The 27,966-nt window shown below is 43.1% G+C and overlaps 1 protein-coding gene across 10 annotated transcripts in view; it reads left to right on the top strand.

The window, feature by feature from the left end:
- LOC144668522 (LIM domain-binding protein 3-like) overlaps positions 1-27,966 on the top strand; it is a 173,055-nt gene that overhangs the window by 25,124 nt on the left and 119,965 nt on the right. The window lies entirely within an intron of this gene.

Consider the following 27,966-nt stretch of genomic DNA (forward strand, 5'->3'; position numbering starts at 1 on the left):
TTTCTGATCGAAACATTCTGCACTTCTCCGTTGCTTTGGTCTTGAGCACTCTGTTCCTGCTGTCCCACCATTGGCGGGTGTGCCTTCAGTCACCTAGGCTAAGCTCTGAATTTCTCTCCCTAAACTCCCCTGCCCCTCTCCCTGTCTCTTCCTTACAACCTATCTCTTTGACCAAGCTTCTGATCATTCATCCTAATGGCTTGTTCTCTCACTCAGTGTCACATTTAGACTGATAATGCTCTTGTGAAAGATGTTTTACTACTTTATAAGCATGTATAAAAATAAGCTGTTGTTGAATTCGGAGCATGTTGGTAGGATACAACCACAGAATGTCACTTCACGAACTATGTTACTGTTCTATTTTCCTTGGATAACTGACTAAATGGGGTAGCGAAACCTGTGCCCCCAGATCTCTCGGTTAACAAAAGGAAACAAAGCACTGTGGTTCATGTGTTTGGGGAAATATTGAACAGGCTGGAGCTCTTTTCTTTAGGAGAGAGATGACTCGACAGAGGTCTTCAAGGTTATGACTGGGTTTGATAGGGTAAATGTAGGGAAAATGCTTCCACTTGTGAGTCAGTCCTGAACTAGGGACAATAAATATAAAATAGTCACCAAAACATTCATTAGGGAATTCAGGAGTAACTTCTTTACCCAAAGAGTGTTTAAAATGTAGAATGTGCTACCACAGGAGTAGTAGAGAAAAATAGCACAGATACATATAATGGGAAACTAGTTAAATACATGGGGGAGAAAGGACTAGAAGGATATGTTGTTGGGTTTAGATTAAGAGAGTTGGGAGGAGGTCTGTGTGGAGCATAAACAGTGGAATGGATCTGTTGGCTGAATGGCCATGTTCCTGTGATGTAAATACTTGGTAATACAAAGCCATAGGGTGGAAAGAAACCAAATTGTCACCAGGATTGCATCGTGCCTATGATTGACTTCCCAAATTCTGCTGTACTTTGGGGGGCATTTTGAGCAGAGACAAACAAATCCTTAACAGGACGGAAAAGAGTAACGCGCTATGTGTCACCCATTGGGCCTCTGTCCCTCATCTAATTTTTCATGACCTTTGTTTCAAAATTATTTGTATATGAAGAGGTTAAGAAACATTTCCTCTCAATCGAGAGGCGAATGGATAACATTGGGGGAACCATGGGGCTCTGGGGTTGCTGCCCCACCCACCTGGTGAAATATTTGGGGCTGCTCCCGCTTCAGTGGCTCACCTGCAGGCATTTAATGCAGGGAGGGGATTAAGTTGCTTCAAGGCAAGGCTTCCACCCTCATCTGGGGGGTGAAGGTCACTGCTGGAATTGCGTCCAGTCCCTCATCACAAGGTTCCAGAGTGAAAGGCAGATGCAGTGGGTATCGCTGGGGCCTGCCAGCCCGGCCCCAGTGATGGGGGGCAGGGGTAGACAGGCCAGGCTGGGACAAAAACGGGGCCGGGGTATATCGGGGAGGCGTGGCAGGGACCCTCCGATGGGCCCAGGGACCCTGTCAAGGAGGCATACTCCCCTTGCCTTGCCATTAGCCTGCGCAGTGAAAGTTTGGTGTGGGCCTTACCCTCTACTGGTTAAACCCCAGTGGTGGCGGGGATGAGGCCCTTAATTTGACATTAATTAGCCACTTAAATGCTTTGTTTGGCCACAGACAGGAGGGTCACCTGAACAACTCCCCCCTCCCCCCATCTTGCATCATTGGTAAAACTGGTGGGCAGGTAGATGGCAGGCATGGCACCCATGCTATTCTATGGGACACCACCCCCTGCAAACCCACCGCCAAGGGATGTAAAATCCAGTCCAAAGTGAAGGAGAGTGGAGAATATTAAATCTCAAAATAATTTCAACATTTCTATTTCAATTTCAGTCAATCTTAACTGCAGACATCCTTGCATCATTGGTAGGAAGAGTAAAGAAAGTCTTGCATGAGTACAACACCTCTTGTGTTCTGAGGATGCTTTGAAGCACCTTTCATGCAAAGAATTACTTTTTTTATTCTTTTACAGGATGTGGGCATCACTGGCTAGGCCAACATTTATTGCTCATCCCTAATTGCCCTTGAGAAGGTGGTGGTAAGCCATCTTCTTGAACTACTGCAATCCTTGTAGTGTAGGTACACCCACAGTGCTGTTCGGGAGGGAGTTCCAGGATTTCGACCCTGTGACGGTGATAGGATATATATATGGCTTGGAGGGGAACTTGCAGGTGGTGGTGTTCCCATGTGTCTGCTGCCCTTTTCCTCCTAGGTGGTAGAGGCCACGGGTTTGGAAGGTGCTGTCGAAGGAGCTTTGGTGAGTTGCTACAGTGCATCTTGTAGATGGTTCACACTGTTGCCACTGTGGTGGGGGGAGTAAATGTTCAAGGTGGTGCATGAGCTGCCTGTCAAGCATGCTACCTAGTATTTGATAGTGTCGAGCTTCTTGAGTGTTGTTGGAGCTGCACTCAGCCAGGCAAGTGGAGAGTATTCCATCACACTCCTGACTTGTGCCTTGTAGATGGTGGACAGGCTTTAGGGAGTCGGGAGGTGAGTTATTAGCCACAGAATTCCCAGCCCTTGACCTGCTCTTGTAGCCACAGTATTTATTTGGCCAGTCCAGTTCAGTTTCTGGTCAATGGACCAGGATGTTGATGGTGGGAGATTCAGTGATGTAATCACTATTGTCACCATTATGTAGATAAGCATGGCAGCTAAATTGTGTATGTAAAAATACTACAAACAACAAAGGAGAAATCAATTAAATTTCATTTGATCGTGCAATGATGTATACATGAAGCCAAGACAGCACACAGGAGAAGACATTGCGGCTCAATTTTGCTGTAAAAATAACTTCTGAGGTTAACGGCTTTCACCATTATTTATATTCAAATTGCACAGCGACTTCTTCTGCAGAGCACGCATTTGGAATTAATTGCAGAAGTGGGGAGCCGATAACAGAATCTCGCTGATTGACTCACCATTCAAAGACATCGAAGGGCGTGAAGTTGCTATTCGTACCTCAGAGTTATGGATTAAACTCAAAATTAGTGCTTGTTTATTATAGTACAAGTTTAACATTTAATGGCAAGGTAATTCCTGCCAAACAACGTCGCTGGCACTGAAAATTAACTTTTACAAGTATGGAGTCTCATTCCTTCAGCTTTTAATTATTATAGATTTTGATTTTTAAAATTAAATGAGAACTTTTCCCTTCCCTCTTTTTATTTCACTTTCCATACGTGAATTGACTTTGAATTCAATAGTCCACATTACATTTCCTGGCTCACGCTTTGCGCTGTTCATTAATGAATCTTCAGCCTGACTGGATAAAAAGATACAGCTTTTTTCCGTGTTCACACAGGTCTCAGGTAAGGGGTGCTCTGCCTTCTGGATGGTTTTGTTGGTAGGAACCTGTGCGCAACAGTCCATAGACGGCCTATGGGCAAGTGGCAGTCTATCAAGCAGCTGCAAAGTTGACTTACCTCTGCAAAAAAAAAAGGCCTAATGCAGATTAACCTGATTCATTTCAATATTTGGGATCCTCTTTGAGCAAAGCTTGTGCAGGGGGAACCAAACTTTTTCTGTTTCTTGCCCTCAGTGATTTACATCAAGTACCCCCAGGTCATGTATGATATATGTGTTTAATGACAGAAAATTACTCCTGCCAATAGAGGAGAGATTTCCATCCACCCTGACCAGATTTTGCGTCAAGGAAAAGGACAGCATTTTAGTCCATGGTATCATCGTGTCTCTTTTTTTCAAATGCTGCTATTACATATGGTGAAGAGTTTCCCAACATCTTCATGTGACGAGAAGGGGTAATAAATTCTTTGAAAACCTAGGGGTGAGCACAATTCACAAGATTTTTTTTTTAGACACGAGCAAAGGTCAAGATATCACTGACGCTAAAGTATCAATTCTCCCCTCAGGAGAACCTCTTGATAGGTCAGATGAAGAATGTGCAATCTGATAGGAAGGAAAAACATTTGGGCTCTCAAGTGGCGGTATGTCAGAGATTCAAACTCATTTTCCATGTGGTATTCCCAGAAGGCTGAGAAAAATAAAATGGAGGAGAGTCGGGCTCTTCATTGGGTAGTTTGCCCATCTACCTGCCCTGTTATTGGGGCAGAATAAGACTCTATCCAACCAACCATGGGCTCAAGAAAATTCTGCAGCCCCCACTTGACTCCAAAGAGTGGGCCTCATCCAAACAGGATTTCAATCAGAACCCCACATAGCAAATCACAGTAGTGGTTGGGTGAGCTGATTTGGTTGACAGACCTCATCAAGCTCCCAATGTGATATGTTAATATATTCCAATTTTGCTTCCACCAGAGCTCATGGACAGCCCAGAGATGGGTTTACAGCATTTTGCAGAGCTTGGAGGCAAGGTAACACCTTCCAGTTGGAGCCTGGTGCCCTATTCCTTCTCACTTTCTTATTCTGATGCCATTCAGAACATGAAATACAACTGTCTTCTTTGATGCTATGTGTATATTTATGCTTGAAAGTATTGATAAAAGAAAATAATCTTTCCTTTAAAATGTACCATCATCCCAAACCAAACATGAGAGGGTTTGCGAGTCTTCAACGTTGATAAGGATTTGTTTCAAGAAAATTCTTTTTTCAAGGGAAGGAATGTCCTTTTGTCATAGACACTTTGTCATAGCTGCTTGTCCATGAAGCAGACGGGTTAAGTCGATGCCTGTTGAAGGGACCCCTTGATTCGCAGCCCTGCCTCAGTGATTTGGTCCTCGCTGCCCTTCTTATATTTTTGTCAACTCCCTGAGAAAGATTCATCAGATCAGAGGCAGAATTTTCTTCCTGTCGGACAGGCGGGCCCGACCCAATCTCCGGCGGGCGGGGAACCGATCCCCACCATCGAAGCGGGCCGCACCGCCATTTTACATGGGTGGGCCAATTAAGGCCCGCCCAGTTTGACGTCCGGTGGGAAGTGCTATGCGCTTCCTGTACGGGCGGAGGATTCCCTAAAAGCGAGAGTGCGCTCTTAGGCGCATGCGCACGTCTAAGTGCAGCCTCAGGGAGATCGCTTCCACTTTGAAAAATATTAAAAATAGAAAAAAAAAATTTGGGCAGGTCCTTTAATTGTTTAAATGATCCTGTCAATGGCAGCAATTGGCCATTGACAGGTTGGCGGGCCCGCAGCTGATTTTGCTGCGGCCCCACCTTCCTGAAAATTTAAATGGGGCGGGGTGACGTCGGGGGTTCTGCCCAACGTCACCCCGTGTCATTTTACGTGTCGGCGAACGGGCCCCGCCCCCTGCTCGCCGATGACAAAATTCTGTCCCAGGAGTTGTGCCAAGCTTGAGGGACACATGGGAGCACCATCACCTGGAAGTTTCCCTCCAAGCCACTCAACATCCTGACTCAGAAATATATCGCTGTTCCTTCACTGTCGCTGGGTCAAAATCCTGGAACCTCCTTCCTACCTACACTACATGGACTGCAGCGGTTCAAGAAGATAGCTCACCAGCAGCTTCTCGATGGCAATTAGGGATGGGCAACAAATGCTGGTCTTGCCAGTAACGCTCTCATCCCATGGACGGATAAAAAATGGTTGACTGTACGCCAATGAGATGTGGAATATGTGCTTGAGCTTGTGTGTGTGTGTGTGTGTGTGTATGTATGTATATACCAGAGCGAGTATTTCCCTGCCAAGTTAATAACATTTGCATTTATATAGTACCTTTCCCAGCCTCTGGACATCCCAAAGTGCTTGACAGCTAATAAAGTATTTTTTTGAAATATAGTCACTGCTTAATTTAGGAAATGTTGTTGTCAGTTTGCACATAGCAAACTTCCACTAACAGCAATGTAATAATGGGCAGATAATTGAGAGATAAGTATTGGCCGGGACAACAGACCCTGCTCTTCTTCAAAATAATGCCATAGGTTCTTTCACATCCTCCTGAGATGGCAGACAGGGCCATGTTTTCATGTCTCATCCAAAGGATGGCACTCTGACAATGCAGCACTCCCTCAGTACTGCACTGGAGAGTCAGGTAGATTGTTGGATTCAAGTCTCTGGGGTGGAACTTGAAGCCACAGCCCTCTGACTCAGACAAGAGTGCCGAAACAGCTGACACACGAGTAAATTCAGCCATGTGCTTGATGTTTAACAGCCATAAAATGTAAAGCCTTGAATTCGGATAAAGGTATGAATAATGATTTGATCAATCATGCTAGTTGCTGCCATCATCAGTGGTTTAAATGAGCAAACTCGGATCCTGACCTTTCAGTTGTAGGCCTGCATATACAGCACAATATTTTCATTTTATAATTATTCCATATTTCGAGGGTTGTAACATTTCCTGGGAATGGCGACAAGCTGCTTCATGAGTAAATGTTGCTGACATTTATGTGAGTAAAGTGATTTGAAAAGAAAATACATTTAGTAAGAAGTGAGAGGTTTCCATTGTCAGTCTCTGGTCATTGTGTCTGTCAACCTAAAGTGCTTGCTCTGTGCTTGCGTCAACTATGCCCTGACTCATTGATTTTGAGAGTGATAGACAGGGGATATTTTGGTCGCAATAGACAGTATCAGCAAGTACTTTCTGTACTGAACAGCATTTTATAATGGAATGGATACCGAGGAGTGAGTTACAAGCTGGAATCCATTCTGAAGACTTTTGTGAATTTATTAATGATGAATACTTGGGAGTAAATTACAGGCTGCATTACAGTTGGGTTCGGGCACACGTTCATAGTCCCTCCAACTACAAGGGGGAATAACTTTAAAATTAGAGCTAGGCTGTTCAGGAGTGATGTCAGGATGAACTATTTCACGCATAGCTTATAGAAATATGGAACATTCTTTTCCAAAAAGCTGACCATCTGGATGGTCTACTCCTGTTCCTATATCCCTCCTTTTTGCCTTAATTGACACTGAAGACAAAATGTCTGTAGCTGCTTATCGGCCTTACCATATATCGAGAGGAAGTCAGTCGATTGAAAAGCAATTAAATCGTGATCTCTTGACAACCGCACCCCCCACCCAACACCACCACACACTCCCCCCACCCCCCCCACCACCCCCAACCCAGTGCTTGATTTTCTTATCTTAAAAGCAACTACTTTAGCAACAATACATTGCTACCTTTAGAAAATATGTAGCTTTAACATTAAAGATTTTCTCATTTAGAGTAGCAGAAATGATAGTGGAAAGTTGGTCAAGGGTTTCAGACAGTTTCTGAGACTTCCCTCTGATGTAGCTTGCTATCCATCTGACAGACCAAAGGTGACACACTTCCTGTGTCACAACCTGGGCGTTGCGTTCTTCCATCTAATTAGTTGAAGGTTCATATTCACAAATCGCAACTGATCAAATTGGAAGCAGAAGAAGGCATGTGTTTATTTCACAATGTCAGGATGTCCCAAAGCGCTTCACGGTCAATGAAGTACTTTTGAAGTGTAATCACTGTTATAATGTAGGAAATTTGTGCACAGCAAGATTCCACAAACGGCCATATGATCATGACCAGGTTATCCGTTTTAGACATTAGTTGAGGAATAAATGCTGGCCAGGACACAAGGGAGAACTCCCATGCTCTTCTTTTGAAATAGTACCATGGGATCTTTTATATCTGAGAGAGGGCACATGGAGCCTCAATTTTAATGTTTCTTCCGAAAGAGAGTGTGGCACTCCCTCAGTACAAATCCTCCGACCATGCGGCACTCCCTCAGTACTAACCCTCTGTCAGTGTGGCACTCCCTCAGTATGGATCCTCCGACTGTGTGGCATGCCCTCAGTACTGTACTGGATCATCAGTCTAGATTTTTGTGCGCAAGTCTCTGTCTATGACTTGAACCCACGACCTCTAACTCGGGTGAAAGTGCTACATGGCTAATTCCTTCAGCAAGCAGGAATGAAAACCTCCAATCAATAGTTCAAAAAGCGATGAGTCAAAAACGGGTAGTCAATAACAGCTATCAATTTTGAAAGAAACAAAATTATATCACTTTTTTTTTAAAAATCCTAATCCCTTGCAAAAGAATTATATAATCCATTCCTTTTTAACTCTAATCCTGTTGACTGCCACTTTACAACTGATTTACTAAAGAGGTCAAAATGGAATTATTTCTTTGATGGCAATTAGCCTGTAAGACTTAAGCAAGTGCACAGAGCAGAGAGTCTTCAGTGTTAGCTGCTGCATTGGAGCAGAGGGTTCGAGTAAACATTGTAGGTGATGCTACAGGAAGGTGAGCATGGCTATGCTCCATTATCCTGCCCTACTCAGCCATATAAACCTTATAGGTTCCTGAGCTATTGAGGTACCTGCTGTCTGGCAGGCCATTCCCTTGCTAACACAGCTCTTTTTTAAATAAAAAGGCTGAGTTAAATATACAGAAGGGTGAGAGTCATTAATGGGGATCACTTCAAAGGCTGTTACCATTTTTACAGGGGTTTTCCAACAAGCTGAGTTTTAGACGTAAATGTAAATACACAATCGGGAATTGTTACAATCCCCATAGAGGCTGATGTCTTGTGATCCTTTCATTCAGTCAAGTTAAGATTTCAAATTTTAAGACTTTTTTACTGTAACAAACAAACTAAAAGCAACCTTGGCTAAATATTATTTCTGTAGTCAACTTATACCTAAATTACTGAAAAGATCTCTCATATGACTTTTGACATGACTGAAAATCACCCCAGCACAGTTATACTTTATGCTGTCCCTTAAGAGGACACTTTGTTCTCCAGGAACCAATCCAAAGTTATTCTCCACTCCTGGTGGCCTGCTTCCTTTTTCTTTTCCCAGCCGGATAACTTCTAATCCTAGAACTGACTTTCACTGTCAAGGTTACACTAGAGATTCTTTCCCTGTAGCCCAAGTTAGGCAAATCTTCCAGCCTCCTTTAAATCCTCATGAACTCTGTCTCTTTAACCTGAGCATGAGCTCCCACCCGCATTCTGCATGGTGAACAATAGGGTCAGCATTTTCTCTGTTTCAGGTGCAGGACTGGCTGCTTCTGTCTCCTGCTTTCTGCCTCTCTTGGCTGCAGGTTCCCTTGGGTCTGTGAGTTTCAATTATATCTTAGGAAATCATGTAATCTGATACTACAATGTCTTGCTATGGACTCTTTCCTTACAAAGCCCATCTCCATGCAACACGAATCACATGGGCCTCGTAGCCAAATAGAAATGTAAATTAGCTATTCTATGGATCCCCAACTCCATTCCAGCTTGGAATTAAATACTGTTTAAAGTATAACCATTCATAAAACCTGACATTCTTAATACCTCCTAACAATCTATTCAGTCAGCAGAGATGCTTTTGCGATTGTCTACTGGTGTGAACATCTTGAACCTTCTCAGTCTCTTGACTTGAGCCCCTCATCCCCATAGCAACCAAGCCACTCGGGCTTGTTGGGCAGAATTCCGAACAGGTCACATGACCCCCCCCCCCCTTTCATTCCTCCATTTTGCCTTAAATTAAAGAGACAGTCCCAAAACATACCAATCTTTTAAAGTTCGTTTTTGTAACAAAATAAAGACACTTTGCAGTGACTGCGCAGACTGTATCCTGAGTATTAAGAGGTTAAACTGATTGAAATGAATCACTGCTGTGAGCTGATGCTGATCTCTTGTGGAACAGGCACAAGGTGGCTCAACCTGATGTCTACAGGATGGGTTTAACCTGTAATCTTGCTGCTGGCTTCAACTGGAGCACAAGTACATTTGTTAATTTGATGTGTTCACCAGACATCGAATCAAACAGCACAGAAGTGGTGACCATTCAACCCATTGGGTTTTGCCAGCTCTTTGGTAGAACTGTTCCATTAGTCCTACTCTGCTCCTTTCCCATAGCCCTGCAAATGTTTCCTTTTTGAGACATCAGGGAGGCTCCAGGCTTCAAGGGATTTTCCCTGATTTCAGCAGTAAATCACTGCAAGATGCCAGAATCCAGGTTGCCCGTTTCAATTGGGCTACTGGACACCAGATATCATGATGGGGCTGTATGCAGAATATTGATCCATGCTTTGAATGGGTGGGATGCATGTCAGCAGGAGAGATCCAGAGAGACCGCTCCATAACAAGCCACTGTGTGAACAAGAGCCTGCTGATCTGACCTATGCCACTGCTCCCTACCACAGTAGGACACTAACAAGTTCTGACTTCTGATCAACTCCAGAATGCAGGGAGAGTTTTAATGCCTTCAGGTTTTTGCTCCATCATCCATTGGACTAGTAATCCAGAGGCCCAGCCTAAAGCTCTGGGGACATGGGTCCACATCTCACATGGCGGCTACTGGAATTTAGAATTCAATTAATAAATCAGGAATTGAAAGCCAGTCTCAGTAATGGTGACCATGAAACGATCATCAACTGCCATAAAAACCCAACTGGTTCACTAATGTCCTTTAGGGAAGGAAATCTTAGGTCATCCTTACCTGATCTGGCTTACGTGTAACTTCAGACCCATAGCAATATGGTTGACTCTTAACTGCCCTCTGCCACTCAGTTCAAGGGCAATTAGGGATAGGCAACAAGTGCTGGTCTTGCCAGCGACATCCACATCCCGTGAAAGAATTTTTTAAAAAAATAATTCTGTCCGTGTGGAGGGGACTGCATGAATTCAGACTATGAAACAGCTAAAATTCCAGGAGCTGTTTGTGCAGCTGTCTTGCCCAGCTGTCCTCTGTGCTCATAAGTTAAGGCTTCATGCTCGATGGTCAAGACAATGCTGAGCAGACATGCAAAATCATGTTGTAAATAGGATTTAGAACCTGAGAACATAAGAAGTAGGAGCAGGAGTAGGCCTTTAGGCTCTTCAAGCCGACTCAATCATTCAATAAGATCATGGCTGATCATCTACTTAAACTCCACCTTCCCCATATCTCTTAATTCCTTTAATACCTAAAAATCTGTTAACCTCTGTCTTGATGATACTCAACAAGTGAATATCCACAGCTGTCTGGGGTAGAGTTCCAAAGACTCACAACTCTTTGAAGGAAAAATTTCTCCTCACCTCAATCCTAAATGGCCAACCCCTTATTCTGAGACTGTGACCCTGTGTTCTAGATTCCCAGCCAGGAGAATAATTTTCTCTGCTTTTTTTTTCATTCATTCTTCAGACATGGGTATTGCTGGCAAGGCCAGCATTTATTGTCCATCCCTGATTACCCTTAAGGTGGTGGTGAGTCACCTTCATGAACCATTGCAGCCCATGTGGTGTAGGTGCAACCACAATGTTAGTCCTGTCAATCCCTTTAAGAATTTTATTTGTTACAATTAGTGAACTTTATTCCAGAATCTGGTGAGATGGGCCTTTCCTTGAAATGAAGTTTATTTGCATCTTCTACCACTTACCAAAGACCTCATAAGTTTCCTGATCTCCCTTTCCTTCTGCACTACATAGGTGGTTGGACCCAATATTTAAGGTTTATACTTTATATCTTCTCTTTTATGCCTTGGATGTGTTACTATGTTAAAAGCACTATATCAATGTGAGTTATTACTGTTTTTGTCAATGATTCTCAATGAAGCAGCAATCCAATGGTTATTAGGAATAATGGGAAGGGTTGATGCATGGCTTAGGATGGATCTAAAAAAGCAGCGATGGCATGAGTGTGGGAGGGGCAGGGAGAATCTAATGTTTCAACATTTTCCCATCCTCTGAAGGACTTCCAGTGATGGGTCTGCTTTGTACAGGTTTTTCAATGTTGGGGACAGCACCATTACATATTGCACCTACAGAGTGCTGCATTGCATGAATAATGAACAGACAGAACAGATGTTAGTGAGCTATTTCCCACATGTCAATAGTGTTTGATTTTGATAACTTGTCTTAGAATTTGTTAAAACAAAATAGGATTCCAATGAAGGGAAGATGAGGCCTATAGGAGGCACACTGAATGATCTTTGCAAATAGATACTGATCATGTCTGTTTGTGTTTATGGTTTAACCACAAAAGGGGGTAAAATTCATATTCCTCATTCTTAAAAAGGTATGGTCCCCTCTTGCTGTTTTCTGGAGCCACATATCATGTTAAGACCAAGACAATTGAACTGTTCCTAGGTCATCACTTTGAAGCCAACTGTTAGGAGATCTATGAAACTGGTCCTAAATGGCTGACTTTTCTCTAGCTCCTCCCTTCCTTTCAGAGAAGCACATGACTATGGTTTGGTACCTCAAGACAACCTGCCTAAAGAAGTTGGCACTGCTCTTGAGAACAGCCTGCTTTACTATCTCTGGAAACACTGCCTTTTAACATTATTATTGTCGATGGATCTTTCAGCTCAAAGCTTTAAGCCTGAGGACTGACTTTGTTAATAGCCTAGCAGGGAGTCAGGATACCTATGATCCTATTTGAGCGTTTCATTCCGACCCCTCAGCTCATTTGATTTCAAAAGGAAATCAGATGAGCACTTGAAGGGAATAAGGGATAGAGTGGGGGAATGGGACTGATTGGATTGCTCCATGGAAGCAGCAATGGGCTGAATGGCCTCCTTCTGTGCTGTAAAAGATTCTGACTCTCTGACTGACTGCCTATCTGATTCCCCAGGTGTCAAAGCCTTTGTTGCTTGAAGATCCTGTCATCATTGACCTGTTTATGTTGACTTTTATTCCCTGGGAATCTGCAGCTGTTGATTCAGTCTTGCCATCGTCTCCTTCATGAAGTATGGAAGGTGATGGGGGTGGGGCTTCAGAACAAACGACGCTGAATTCCCTGAATACCGAGATGGAGTTTCCTCTTAGGAACAGCTGAAACACAAGCCCCACCCCCTCCACCATCTTACACCTGTCACTGAGGGCCATTTCACGATAATGTAACACATTGGTCTATGTGTGAGACGTCAGTCACCCCCTTGGGAACCTTTAGTGTCCTACAACATATAACAAAGTCTTTAAGACTTGTGACCACCAGCAGCTTCAAAATCTTGCCCTCAAAAGGATGAAAATATTGCACTATTTTTCTATGTTCCATGCCATTTCCAGAAAGGGGACTCCTCAGAAGCAGCAGCAGTCGGATTATGGCAGGGTTACCCACACCACTTTCCCTTTGTGGCCAATAAAAATAAGCTAAAGATATTTTAAAAGCAACAGAAACTGGCTTCCAAAATAGATATTCAGCTTGGCATCGAGTGTCAAACTGGTGACTGTAGATCACCCATCTTTCCGAGAAATGCTCAGATTTTTAATTTCATTTAATTCTATTTCTACAACTGGCGGCCGATCGCTGGTATCTGGACCCCAGGTTACATAACTCCACTAGTTGGTCTACAAGAAGAAGCCCGTCGCGGTGAAAAACATGGTGGCTGGGCCCACGTAATCGTCCATATATTTATGGACTGGCTACAAGTCTTGAGACGAATACATCACATCCTGTCAAGGTGGTAGTGATTGACAGCAATTCAAGATGTACCTCCCTTAAAGGTACACATACATCATATTACAACATTTCCCATGCCGCCTGAAGGCCACTCAGCAAACCCTATTGTTTGGGGGTGAGGGAGGGGTCAAGCACCCAGACCAATCAAGGGACCCGGCATTGGGCAGAGGGCTTTGGCGGGGCCGCTGAAAGTCACGTTCCTGCCCTTGCCTCCGACTGCTCTGCACCCCCTACCCTCCGACTGCCCTGCACCCCCTACCCTCCCATTACCCCCATCCCTCCCACACTCACTTGGGAGAGATCCAAGGATGATTCCTGGGGTGAAGTCTTTGGGATGTTACCGGCAGTAGCCACTGCTCCCGGTGGTGCCGGCGGAAAGCAGTGGGAGCCGGATTTCTGCCACTAGTGTTCTAAATCTTGGGAAGACCCAACGCTGGTCAGGTCTTAACTTGGTCGGGTATCCCCACAGAAACAACGTGGGTTTCCCACCAGTTTTCCAACCATTGGGCGGGACCCATGTTGGACACATTAAATCTAGCCCTTGGGAAAACTAGAGGCATTACTCACTTTCAGGTTTCAGATTAGGAAATCAAACTATGTGCTCAAGGAAAGTCATTTTGGAGTTGGAGGTTAAACTTGGTTGACTTGAAGACGTGATGTGGACAGCCATACTCTCCAGTGGCATGCAGTCACACTGATGATTTCCATCGGTGACAGTCCCTCTGATGTCAGGCACAGGCATACAGTACATGTTAAGTGGAATATTTCAGCCGATGTTATATTCAGCGCTTTCTGTAAACCCGAGTTTATCTAAAACTCTGCTGTCCGTGTCCTGACCCATACCTAGTCCCATCACTCCTGTGCTCACTGCCCCATATTTGGCTCCCAGTCCACTATGCATCAATTTTAAAATTCTCACCCTTGACTTCAAATCCCTCCATTGCCTCACATAGGATCATAGGAGTTTAGAGCAGGAGTAGGCCATTTGACCCTTCACACCTGCTCCACCATTCAATAAGATCATGGCTGATCTGGCTGTGGTCTCAGCTCCACTTTCTCGTCTGATCCCAATAACCTTTCACAGCTTCATATCTCTGAAACCTCCTCTAGTCTTAACAATCCCTCCACTCCTCCAATTCTGGCCTCTTATGCACTTCCCACTTCCTTCACCTCACCATTAGTGGCTGTGCCTTAAAGTTTCCTTGAATTCCCTCCCATACCCGTCTCCCTGGATATAATGGTTGTCCGACAGTAAACCAGACATTATTAGAACTCGCTAATTTTGCCCTGCCTGCTGGGAATGTGCTGTATCTGATGCTGATTGTGGCACCATCCTGCTGGCATTCCTGTTCCTGACTGTCGCAGACAGAGACCCCTTTAATCCATGTGGGTGAGATGTGCTTACTGAGCTGGGGCACTCGCACAGCATAACAGGCTGTGCGATGTTGTGGTTGTTATCAAACCCTAGTACTGCATGGAATGAGAACCAATCAGTAAAACTGTAATTATAAGCTTTTGACCTTTTTGTTATCTTAATGAACAGAATGCCTGACCTTTTCATTGCATGGAGAGATTGAACAGCACACTTGGCTTGATAAAGCCTTCTCCTGGTGAGTTACTGACTTTGCCAATGACCTGTCACAGTGCAAGGCCAGAGCCCAGAACCATTGCCCAATTTGATTACAGCTACTTCTTATGTTGTAGCCTGGCTCTCAGGAAACGAGCTAACTACATCACTCTCCCTCATTTATCTGTGTAGTAATAGGGTGGCCAACCCTCCATTAAAGATCACTCACCTGGCGAGTGCTGCAAGAAATCCAGTAGAAAAATCAATAGAATTTCATAAGTTTTTTTTTCCATTTTCTTTGAGTATTTTCAATTTGTTTTATTCATTCATGTGATGTGGGCGTCACATAAAAATATTGGCAATGATAAAATGGATGGAGTCAGGTTTCATCCAATCGCACAATGAAGAATGTATTCACTTTCCAATGGACTTGGGGCGATGGGCCGACGTGATGATGGATGTGGCAGGCAGCCAATGGTGAGAGTGAAAGGGCGGGGTTATTGGCAGTCAGGTGGGTAAATCTCCAGGAATAGATCCAATAATATTTATCATCCCTTAAACAATGAGAGCGTGCGTATTTTCAGGGGTTGGTGAACTCTGTCATTCCTCATGTTATCTGACTCTGACACACAGGCACCTACATGAGAGAATGGCAAGATGTGTGCATCATAATGTTTACACCAAGATGTACTACAGGCAGCAGAGCAGCAAGTGTGTCTGCTATAACTCAGTTGGTCGCACACTTGCCTCTAAATCGCAAGGTTCTGGGTTCAAGACCAGCTCCAAAGATTGACCACAAAAATCACAATTGACACTCGCGTGTGGTGCTGAGGGAGTGCTGCACTGTCAAAGGTGCAGTCTTTTGGATGAGACATTAAACTGAGGCCCCATCTGCCTGCTTGGGTGGATATGAAAGGTCCCATGATACTATTTTGAAGACGAGGAGGGGAGTTATTCCTGGTGTCCTGGCCAATATTACTCCCTCAATCAACATCACAAAAAAACATAAAAATTATCAGGTCATTATCACATTACTGTTTGTGGGAGTTTGCTGAACAGAAATTGGCTGCTACGTTTCCTCCATTATGAGTGACTACACTTCAAAGATACTTTGTTGGCTTTAAAGTGCTTTGAGACGTCCAATAGTCATGGCAAGCGCTATATAAATGCAAGTCTTTCTTTACTGATTCTGGGAAGACCAGTAATATCCAAGCAGATCTAACAGTGGGAATTTCTGCTTTTCCTAAAATTCAAGTGAAAAGTTCCAACTGTGCCTGGTAACAGTTGAGGGCTAAATATTTTTAAAGTGCTTTGCTGTTCTCAGCCTTGGGCTAGACTTCAAAGAGCTTCAAATATCGCATCCTGGTTAACATCATTAGTGCATTCTCATTGAAAGTGGGGATGGCCTCCATGGTGTAAAGTCTTATTTCCTGCAACAACGCCAACTTTCATTTGTATAGCAAACATCCTTCACAGGCGTGTTTATATAAAAGTGGAACTTTCCCATGCAGGAGGAGGCCATTAGGGACATGTCTGTGTCGGTTGAAAAAGAGCTATCCAGTCTAATCCTACCTACAGCTCTTGGTCTGTAGGTTACATCACTTCAAGTGCATATTCAAGTATTTTTTTTTAGCTGCGATGAAGGTTTCTGCCTTTACCACCCTTTCAGACGCCCATTACCCTCTGGGTGAAAACATTTCACGACTACCCTCTAATCCTACCACTAGTTACTTTAAATCTATGCCCCCTGTTTTTCGATCTCTCTGCTAAGGGAATCCTATCCACAATATCTCAGCCCCTCATAATTTTACACGTCTTAATTAAACCTCACTTCCAAAGAAAAGAATCCTAGCCTATAATTTTTCCTCAGTTAAAATTCCTTGGTCCTGACAACATCCTCTATACCCTCAAGTGCACTTGCAGCCTTCCTGTAATGTAGTGACCAGAACTGTATGCAGTACCCTAGCTATGGTCTAACTAGTGTTTTATAAAGTTCTAGCATGACTCCTCTGATTTTTATTCTGTGTCGCAGCTAATAAAGGAAAGTATCCCGTATGCCTTCTTAACAACCTTATCTGCCTGCCCTGCTACCTTCAGAGAGCCAGGACATTCATATCAAGGTCCCTCTATTCCTCTACACTTCTCAGAATCCTACCATTTATTGTGTATTCCCTTTCCTTGTTCGCATTCCCCACATGCATTACTTCACACTTCTCCAGAATGAAATCTAATTGTCACTTCTCTGCCCACCTAGGCAGTCCATCGATATCTTCCTGTAGTCTACAGCTCTCCTCCTCACTATCAGCCACATAGCTAATTTTTGTATCATTTCCAAACTTGTTAATCATGGGTGTCTACATTTAAGTCTAAATCATTGCATATTGTGAGAAGCAAGGGACCAAGCACTCAGAGCTCTGGAACACCACTGGAAACAGCCCTCCAGTCACAAAAACACATATTGAACATTACAAGAGTACAATAAATAAGAGCAGGAGCAGACCACACAGCTGGTCAAGCCTGCTCCCCCATTCAATACAATCATGGCTGACCTTGGGCTTCAACTCCACTTTCCCACCCACTCCCCATATCTCTTGATTCCCTGAGAGACCAAAAATCCGTCAATCTCAGCCTTAAGTGTATTCAACGCCATTTTCTTCCTGCCCTTGGATTCCAATAGATTTTACTTTTCTGGACAGCATGCCATGTGGAACTTTCTCAAAAGCCTCACTAAGATCCATGTAGACTACATCAGACTTGCTACTCTGATCGATCCTCCTTACTACCTCCTCAAAATAATTCAGTCCAGGTGGTCAGACACAACCTTCCCTTAACAAATCCATACTGATTGTCCTTGATTAATGCATGCCATTCTAAGTGGTGATTTATACAGTCCCTCAGAAATTTTTGCAATAATTTGCCCACCACTAAGGTTAGACAGACTGACTGGTAATTACAGGGCTATTCCTCACTTTTTAAGCAACAGTGCAATGTTAGCAGTCCTCCAATCCTCTGCCACCACGCCTGTAGCCAGAGAAGATTGGAAAATGATGGTCAGAGCCTCCGCTGTTTCTCCCCGCGCTTTTCTTAGTGATCTTTGGCACATTTCATCTGGGTCTGGTGACTTATCCACTTTCAATAATACTAAAACCCTGCATATTTCCTCTTTCACAATGTTTATCCCATCCAATATTCCACTCTCCTCCTTCAGGACAGTGTCTGTATGTCCCCTCTTTGCAAAGAGAGACGCAAAACATTCATGAAGAACCATTCCCGTGTCTTCCATTTCCACACACAAGTTACAAGGTCGCTAATCCACTCTATGTTTTTCTTAGTTACCTTGCCCTTAATGTTTGTATAAAACATAATTGGATTTCCTTGGTTTTACTTGCCAATATTTTTTCATCCCCTCCCTTTTATTTCCTTTTTAATTTCACCCCTGCACTTTCCATACTCCTCTCGGCTTTATGCAGTCATGAGTTCTTGATATCTGACATACTGGTGAGCTTCCCTTTTTAATTGTTTGCCTTATCGTACTTTGTATGTTGGTTTGTGTGGGGGTGGGGGTCTAGTTTTGTGAGTCCCACCCTTTTTCTGTCTTGAATCCCGCTATTCTGACACTGATTTGCCTTCAAGCACCTGGTTCCAGTCCACTTTTGCTAAATCACCTCTCGGCTCAGTCATCTTTCTCTGATTTTAAAATTTTACTTTTGGTGTATCGTCATCCTTATACGTAGTTGGAGTAAATCTAACTGAATTATGAATACTATCACTCAAATGTTTTTTCTGTTGATACCCCTTCCACCCGCCCAGATTAATTCCCTAAAAGTTAAATCTAGAACTTGCCCCTTCTCTTGTTGGACTTGTTATGTACTTGCTACAAAAAAAGTCTCCAGAATGCTTTTAAGAACTCTGTGCTCTCTATACCATTTGCATTGATTTTATCCCAGTTAATATAGGGTCGTTAATATCCATTACAATTACTGCCCTCTTGTTTCTGCACTTCTCATTTATTTTCCTAAGTATTTGTTCTTCTATTTCATTCTCTGACTGTTTGGGGTCTGTAGTATACTCCCAGAAATGTGAATGCTCCTTTTATTTTGTTCCTCAGTTGACACCATGTGGCCTTATTTGATAATCCTTCTAGCATATCAACCCTCCTCAAAGTTGTGATTGTTTCTTTGACTAATATTAGGACCTTCCACACTGATTTTTAACAGCCTCTTTTTCTCATCTGAAAATCTTGTAACCAAGAATGTTGAGTTGCCATTCCTGCCCTTCTTTAAGCCATGTTTCAGTAATAGCTATGATATCTTATTTCCAGGTGCCTATTCGTGCCCTCAGCTCAGCTGTCTTGTTCACTAGGCTCCTTGTATTGAAGGATACCATACAGTGCTAGTCTATTTTCTAGTCTTTGTTCTCTCTGCTTTCCTTACACACTTATTCATTTCCTGCCTTCTTTTTCCAGCCCTTCTGAACCTACGTTCAGGTTCCCATTCCTCTGCTAAACTAGTTGAAACCCTCCCAACAGCACTGGCAAACCTCCCCACCACAAGACTGGTCCTGGCCCTGTTGAGGTGCAATCTGTCCAGCTTGAACATGTGGTGAAAAGGGTTAATAGCTATCATGCTAATAGCTAATATACATTATCAGTGATGTCAGATCACGTGTCTCTAGAATTCAGAGAGAGAGATGCTTCTGGAAGGAGCCTCGTGCTTGTCTGTCCCTGTACATAGTTGTATATAGCTAATAAATGTTTGGAAGTTCCTGGATGCCTTGTTCCCAGTAGTCTTTGTTAAACACACCCTGGGACCTTCTTCTGAAGTTACTTTTTAGTATAGTTCCCATCTCACTAGAACCAGTTCCAATACCCCAGAAATCTAAAGCCCTCCCTCCTTCACCGTCCCTCTAACCACACATTATCCTTCCATTTCTGTTCTCACTAGGATGTGGCACTGGGAGTAATCCAAAGATTACTATCATTATAAAACTAAATTTGACACTGAGCCATAGAGATATCAGGACAGGTGTGTCTTAAAGAAGAAGAGAGGGGTGGAGAGATTTGGGGAGGGAATTCCAGATAGCTGCAGATTAGCATCTAACGCTATGTTTTATGGATTGTGAACAGGCACCCCAATGCTGTCATGGTTGCTTTGTGGTGTTGGTGTTTAACATGAATAAATGACAGGAGACATGCCCCTTAACAGTCCAGGACAGTGTCAGTGTTCAGGGCCTAGCTTTTTGTTTGTTTAAGTGGCTCATTTCATTCAGCTTGTTTCATCCTTTCACTTTAAATCAATTAGCTCTTGGTTTGTGCATTCTTTATTTGGTGAAGCAATTGGATAAATAAATATGGTGGTAGCAAGTTCCACTCAAGTGACTTGAGTACATAATCTAGGCTGACACTCCAGTGCAATATTGAGGCAGAGCTGTACTGTCAGAGATGCCATCTTTCAGACGAGATGTTAAACCAATTCTTGTGGATGTAAAAGATTCCGTAGTGGTATTTAAAGAAGAGCAAGTCAGCACCTCTAGTGTCCTGACAACATCCATCCCTCATTCAACACAACCAAACAGATTATGCTCATCTGCACAAATTGGCCGCCAATTCTGCTTGTGCAACAGGTAGATTATTAAAATAAATAAATAATTAGCTGTGAGCACTTTGGACATCTAAGGATGTGAAAGGCACCAAACAAATGCAAGTTATTTGCCTTTCCAAGTTTGCCAATCTAGCACAAAGCAAGTTGCAAGTTCATTGCTATGAGGTCATAGTCCTTTTAATGACCCCAATTCCCTTGTGACTGGATTCCTGTTGGGCAGATGAGATTACAGAATATGCTTCTATGAAACTATACAATGCCTGTTTACCTTGTCATTGACTTGCCATTCAGCCAGTCTCATCAATTTGCCTTCTAGAGTAAATATTAGGGGCAGAATAATTGATCACAACTGATTAAACCACTCTTCAAAGGGTTCAAACCAAATTGATCCTCAAAATGCTGGGAGTAAATTTTCACCATTGCCACATGGTTGATAATCTGGTGGCATGGATTACCTGCTTATTGTAAAACCCATTTGATTTTCACACCATTGATTTCACCGAATACTACCAGAGGGTGACTGATCTGATCAGCAAAATAAATGATCAATAGTGAAGCCGAAAGTGTCCTTCTTGGAGTTTCTGAAGATTGTTCAAACTGAAGAACTCTGTGTCACGTGTTTAAAAAGAACAATGTGAGTACTGATGCCAGGCAATGTCAGTCAGTGAGTCAGAAGTGGGGTGGGACTTATGGCATGATTTACAGCAAACCGGATTTATTTAAAAGAGTCTCTATGAACTACAGCAAACAGAGGTCATGATCGGAACTACAGCAACATCTCCCAGTAAGAGCAGGATTATTTCTCCAGCAAAATTCCGTGAGTGGAGGATAGCTGCACAACATAAACTATGGACATAAAATCAGTTCTAGTCACTTGAGAGCAGCAACTGGGTGATATCCCCTGTCAATTTCCATCTTTTATTTTGGCCCCTCCTTGTGGTGTCACTTTTTTTTATACAGCCCATAATGAAACCCTCTTTCCTGAAGGGACTTGCTGAGACTGAAAAGTATCTGAGTGACCAGTTGGCTTCTTCAACAGCTGTCCCAGCTGTTTGTACTGTCTGTTCCTCATTGGCCAACTATTTTAAATGTAAATAAATGTGGTTTTCTGTCTTAGCTGTACATAGCTTACAGTAGACTGTTGGACACAGGCTACATCCGGAAGATTTTTTTAAAACCCTCTGGTTTCAGATTGTGATGGCTGAGATTTATTTGAAGAAACCGTTGGCCAGGTTACCAAAGTTGAAAATGCTGTTTGAAAAACCTGAACTGATAATTTGTGCTTCCTTCTTCAACATATAGATAGGATGAGTGGGGGAAGGGGCATGGATTGGGAAAGTATCTTACGTGGCCACATCAATATTTGAACAGGCAGCAAGATTTTTCTGTTAGCGCACAGACCATTTTTATTCCCTTGTTGTGATCTGTGGCTACGATTGCCAACTGTATATCTGGAGGTTTCATCACATGACTTCACCCCATGCTCTTGCCATTAGTCAACCATTACATCTATTCTTGTGATGTAGTGCCCTCCTACGCCAACTAGAAAGCAAAAAGACTCATTACCCAATTGGATGATGCTTGACTGTCAGTCAAACAGCCTTTTTTTTGCCATTTTCTTTGTATATCTTTGTAAAGAGAAAGATTCAAAGAAAATAGCAAAAACTTTTATAACGTCCTGATGATTTTTCTCCAGGGTTGCACACAGCAGTGTCCTGGAGATTGATCTTCAATTCCTGGAGACTCTAGACCAATCCTAGTAGGTTGGCAACCTTATCTGTTACCTAACTCCAATTACCCACCTTTGCCCCCATATCCTTTGGTCTGGCCCCCATGTTGCTATATCTAGAGGTCAGTCCCGCAGATGGAGACCACCTGCAAACGTCCTGTATGCTCTGATACCAGTGCATTGTGTCGATCATATACTGGGCCATGAATGTCACTGCTAGACACTGTGATCTTTCCCAATTGCCAGGGACCCCAACCCCGACAACAATCCTGCCAGTTGCTGGCGGGAAATGGGATACAGTGAAATTTCAAAACTCAAATCCCAGGGGGGAACAGCCTTCAAATTTGGATTAAGCATAGCTTTGTGATAGCTGAGGAGGCCCAATCTGCCACCTAAATGCATCCCTGTCTGCTTTCTGCTTCAGGCCATGGATTTCCACTTGCTCTATCAACTTCACCTTCTCTCCAATCAACAACGTTTAACATTGTCACAGGTTTTGCCATATTCATGGGTTTTACACCTCATTTTACAGGGAAATTTTGATGTAAGGTGAGAATGACTGCCCTTAATATCAAGGCAGCATTTGACTGCGTGTAGCATTTAGGAGAACTTGGCAAAACTGGAGTCAATGGGAATCGGGGGCAATACTCTCTGGTTGGAGTCATACCTAGCACAAAGGAAGATGGTTGTGGTTGTTGGAGGGCAATCATCTCAGTTCCAGGAGTTCCTCAGGATAGCGTCCTAGGCCCAACCATCTTCAGCTGCTTCATCAATCACCTTCCTTCCATCATAAGGTCAGAAGTGGGGATGTTCACTGATGATTGCACATTGGTCAGCACTACTTGTGACTCCTCGGATACTGAAACAGTGCCATGTTCAAATGCAGCAAGACCTATACAATATCCAGGTTTGGGCTGACAAGTGGCAAGTAACATTCACGCCACATAAGTGCCAGGCAATGAACATCTCCAACAAGAGAGAATCTAACCATCGCCCCTTGAGATTCAATGGCATTATCATTGCTGAATCCCTCACTATCAACATCCTGAGGGTTACCATTGACCAGAAACTGAGCTGGAACAGCCATATGAATATTGTGGTTACAAGAGCAGGTCATAGGCTAGGAATTCTGCAGCAAGTAATTCATCTCCTGACTCCCCAAAGCCTGTCTATTGTCTTTAAGGCACAAGTCAGGAGTGTGATAGAATACTCTCCACTTTTCTGGATGAGTGCAGCTCCAGCAACACTCAAGAAGCTTAACACCATCCAGGACAAAGCAGCCCACTTGATTGGCACCCCATCCACAAACCATCTCACTCCCTCCACCACAGACGCACATTGGGAGCAGTGTGTACCATCTACAAGATGCACTGCAGCAACTCACCAAGGCTCCTTAGACAGCGCTTTCCAAACCCAGGACCGCTATCATCTAGAAGGACAAGGGCAGCAGACATATGGGAACACCACCATCTGGAAGTTCCCCTCCAAGCCACACACAATCCTGACTTGGAAATATATCGCCGTTCCTTCACTGTCACTGTGTTCAAAATCCTGGAACTCCCTCCCTAACAGCGCTGTGGGTGTACCCACACCACATGAGCTGCAGCGGTTCAAGAAGGCAGCTCACCATCTTCTCAAGGGCAATTAGGGATGGGCAATAAATGCTGACCTAGCCAGCGATGCCCACATCCCATGAATAAATTTTTAAAAATTAAATGATGGTTTGTCCAGTGTTTCATAATTGAGCCCGTTTAGGTGGGGTCTAAACACTCCACTCTGGTCAGCAGTCCCATGACCAGTTTAGATGTTCGTCTAAACTACTGCAGAATTTCAGCTAATCGTGGGCATTGTTCTATAGCTTTTGCTATTCTGCCAGTGGGAATGGTTGATAATGTTGACACAAGCAGAATTTCATGTCATCTGAGTTTGACTCATGAAGATTTCACTGCAAATCATTTTTACTAAAAATATACTTCATAAAATTTGTAAAAACTGTTCAAATTTGACATTACATGAAAGTGCAATACAATTCAATTTCTTTTAACACAGTGCCTCTGAGGTGCCTCACTAAACTTTTTTTTCTAAAAATACTATAATCGTAAAATTTATAAAAGTACGTTACATGACAGTTCAAAGTTGATTTTACATAAAGTGGAAACGAGATCAATTTCATTCAGCACGGTATGTTTTGAGGTGCCTCACTACACTTAAAATTGCATTTATATTTACAATATTCATTCCTTGTCAAATATGTAGCCCAAGGCATTTTATATAGTTTGCAGTCCCTCAGTATACTGTGGCAGGGCTTAGGAGAGTGGCCTTTCCCCAATGCACCTTTGTGGAGGCTGTCCCAAGCTTTAGTGCATCCATCAAGCACGTAGTCCTGGACATTGGAATGTGCCACTCTGCAAAATCGACAACACTTTGCACTGGAAGACCAACAAGTTTCAGGCAGACCAAAGAATGTCGTTCACTGGATTGGTGGTCTTTCAGCAGCTGTTGATATTTATCTTGGTGTGCATCCCTGGGAACAGCCCACAGAGCATAGAATCCTACGTTAGAGTTGCTCGGGATGAATCTCAACAAACTTACGGTGAAGCCCTGAGCATCCCCAGGGTGCCACCATTCTCTCTATGGTCCACGGACTTTACTCAATAGTGACAACCCTGTTCATTGTTACCATCCCGGAAACACATTCCAGCACTGAACACTAAACGGTGTAGCAAACGGAGAACCAGTTGCAAAGAATGTGCATATACATAAAATATAATATAGAATAATGATGCATACCCCATTCCCAGAAGTTAGTTACAGAATTGAATCCAATTGAGGGCTGCACAAGGCTTGGCAAAGAGGGTGACAATTTGTATTTCGTGGAATCTCAGGGGTTGTACTCTTGAGATAATTTGCCCCAATCTCTTTATGATGGGCCTTACTTAGTGTTAGGTTTCCTTTTATTTTGTTGATGTTCCTTCATAGAATTTTGAACCAGCCCCTCTAGTACAGCATAAGATGTTTCAGGGTTGCTTCAAGTCTGGCTGAGTACCTACAGAAGGGGAAGGGCCCATCAGATGATGGATGTGCAACAGGTGCAAAGAGCTCTCGATTCTCACTGACTCGTATTGCCTGTGAAAAACACTGGCTGAGTCAGCAACACAGATATATTTATCACTTAAAGATATATTTATCATTTAACAAGACTCAAGGTATGATGCATAGATGTATTTAAGGGGAAGCTGGAAAAGTTTTTAAAGGAGGAGGGAATAGAGGGTTACAATGGTAGATTTAGCTGAGGAAAGATGGTAGGAGTCTTGCCTGGAGCAAAACACCAGCATGGACTGGTTGGGCCAAATGGCCTGTTTCTGTGCCAAAAATCCTATGTAATCCAATATAATGGTGGAGTAGAATGTGTAAACATGGAAGAATGTACAACGTAATATTTATTTAGCTCAGTGCTCTCTTTCAGTGGCCTGTTCCCTGGGTTTTTGATTGGTCGAGGGCTCCTCTTGAAGTTAGGTAAAGACTAGGAATCATTGGGACAGCAGCACCATAGGTAAGGGTGAACTGATCAAAGCCCAAACCAATCAACCCCGCTCTGACCCGTCTGTTGGATGCAGCCTGCTACCCTTAAACAATGATCTCATGGCACGCTTCGGGGAATGGAGTTTTCCTGGTGAGAAAGCTAGATACTGCAGATGCTGGAAAACTGAAATGAAAACTATAAAATGCAGGAAATGCTCAGGAGGTCAGACAGCATCTGTGGAGTGAGAAACAGTTAGCGCTTCAGGTTGATGAAACCAAAACCCAGTTTTATTGAAAGATCATCAACCTGAAATGTTAACTCTCTCCATTGACTTCTGAGTATTTCCAGCATTTACTGTTTTGAGTTCTCTTGAGGTGCTGGATATTGGTCCTTCCACAAAAAAAAATGGTGCAATCATGGACCTCATTTGTGCTGTTCCTGTTTTTGCCTGCACTTCAGAAAATTTCATTTGTGTCAGATGTTTGAGAGATATAGTAAGGTAGCAGTGCTCTTTTCATTTTTTCTGTCTCTTTCTCTTTTCTCTTCATTGCTCTCTCTTTTTCTCATTTTGATGAAGATAAATGTTTGATTTCACAGGATGATATTGAGGCTACAGTGGCTGCATTATCACCATTACCTTTTCCATGGCGAAAGGATTTCCAGTCAGTGTTTAGTGTGGCTAGTTATTTGAATCTTTTTCCTTCAATCTGTCTCTTGATGATGTGGTTATTCGAATTGTGCATGTGCACTTTTTAAAAAAAAATATAACTCTTGCCCTTCTCTAATAGTGGTGTAGTGGTAACTGGGCTAGTAATCCAGAGACTCAGGCTAATGCTCTGGGGAGGTAGGTTCAAATTCCAACACGGCAGCTGGTGGAATTTAAATTCAATTAATAAATCTGGAATATAAAGCTAGACTCTGTAATGATAACCATGGCATCTATCGTTGATTGTTGTAAAAACCCATCTTGTTCACTCATGTCCTTTTGGGAAGGAAATCTACCATCCTTACCTGGTCTGGCCTACATGTGACTCCAGACCCATGGCAATGTGACTGCCTCTTAACAGCCCTCTGAAAATGTCCCAGCAAGCCACTCAGTTCAAGGGCAATTAGGGATGGGCAACAAATGCTGACCATGCCAGCGAGGCCCACGTCCCAGGAAAGAATTTTAAAAATTAACATCTGCAGCCCATAATCTTCAACAAGGGGCATCAGCAGGAAATAGACAATTGATAGGCTCCATTAATGTTGGGTGAGTTTGTTCAGGTGAGTTCCTAAGTCCAAGAGTTACCTAATCACAGCACTACAGCGATCATTGTCCTTGGGCTTGTAAGGTGGGGAAGGGGAAATGAATCTAGACTGCCACTCCTGATCACTATTCTGCACTCAAGATGGACATAGGGCTTGAAGGGCTTGAAAGGTTGTGCCACCTGTGATGCTTCAAACAGTTGAATATTCAAGTGCATGGTTGAAAAATGGCCACTTAAAGGTGGTACCAGAGGACAAATAGTTCCCAGGCCACACAGCAAGGAGCCTATTCCTTCAAGCGAGGGACAGAAAGGAGAAGCTTCTGATAAAAGGAGGGGATTAAAGCCTGATTGTAATCACAACTTTTTTTTTTAAGTTAATTTAATATTATTTAAAGTTGACACATGATTTTGGAAGAGCAGTTAGTCATGCAATCTCTGTTTTGTCTGTAAACATTACCCAGACCTCCTTGTTGAAAACTGCTTTAGCCCTTTCTATCTTTGTCCTCTTTCACTGACAGAACCAAATTCAATACATACTTCAAAAGCAGCATCTAATATCTTCTGGGATCTCTTTATATCTATAATTGGAAGACTAACCAATATGTTAAACCTTAGCTCACTATCAATTATTTTCTTGTTGGATTCTACAGTTTATTGTCTTCCTTTTCCAGTTTGGAGCTGTTCCTTATTTACCTTTATATTCTTCTTACTTCTGCTTTGAAGGGCTTCAATAGCTGACTTCAATTTCAGATAACCTTTACGAAGAGTGATAGATAATGCCATCACCTTCGAGTGTTTCCCAGTACTTTTGGGGGATTATTGTGCCCATTGGCTGTTTCTTTAGAAAAGCAGTGAGCCAATGTGAGCTCTCGATGTCTGAGCGATAGTTCTGCTACCCTCTCCTGTTCTGTCTTCTTAAGTATGCCCTTGTAAGCTATCCATAAACAGTGTGATGAAGGGTTA

Source organism: Cetorhinus maximus, chromosome 27 (genome assembly GCF_964194155.1).
Source record: "Cetorhinus maximus chromosome 27, sCetMax3.hap1.1, whole genome shotgun sequence".
Classification (NCBI taxonomy): domain Eukaryota; kingdom Metazoa; phylum Chordata; class Chondrichthyes; order Lamniformes; family Cetorhinidae; genus Cetorhinus; species Cetorhinus maximus.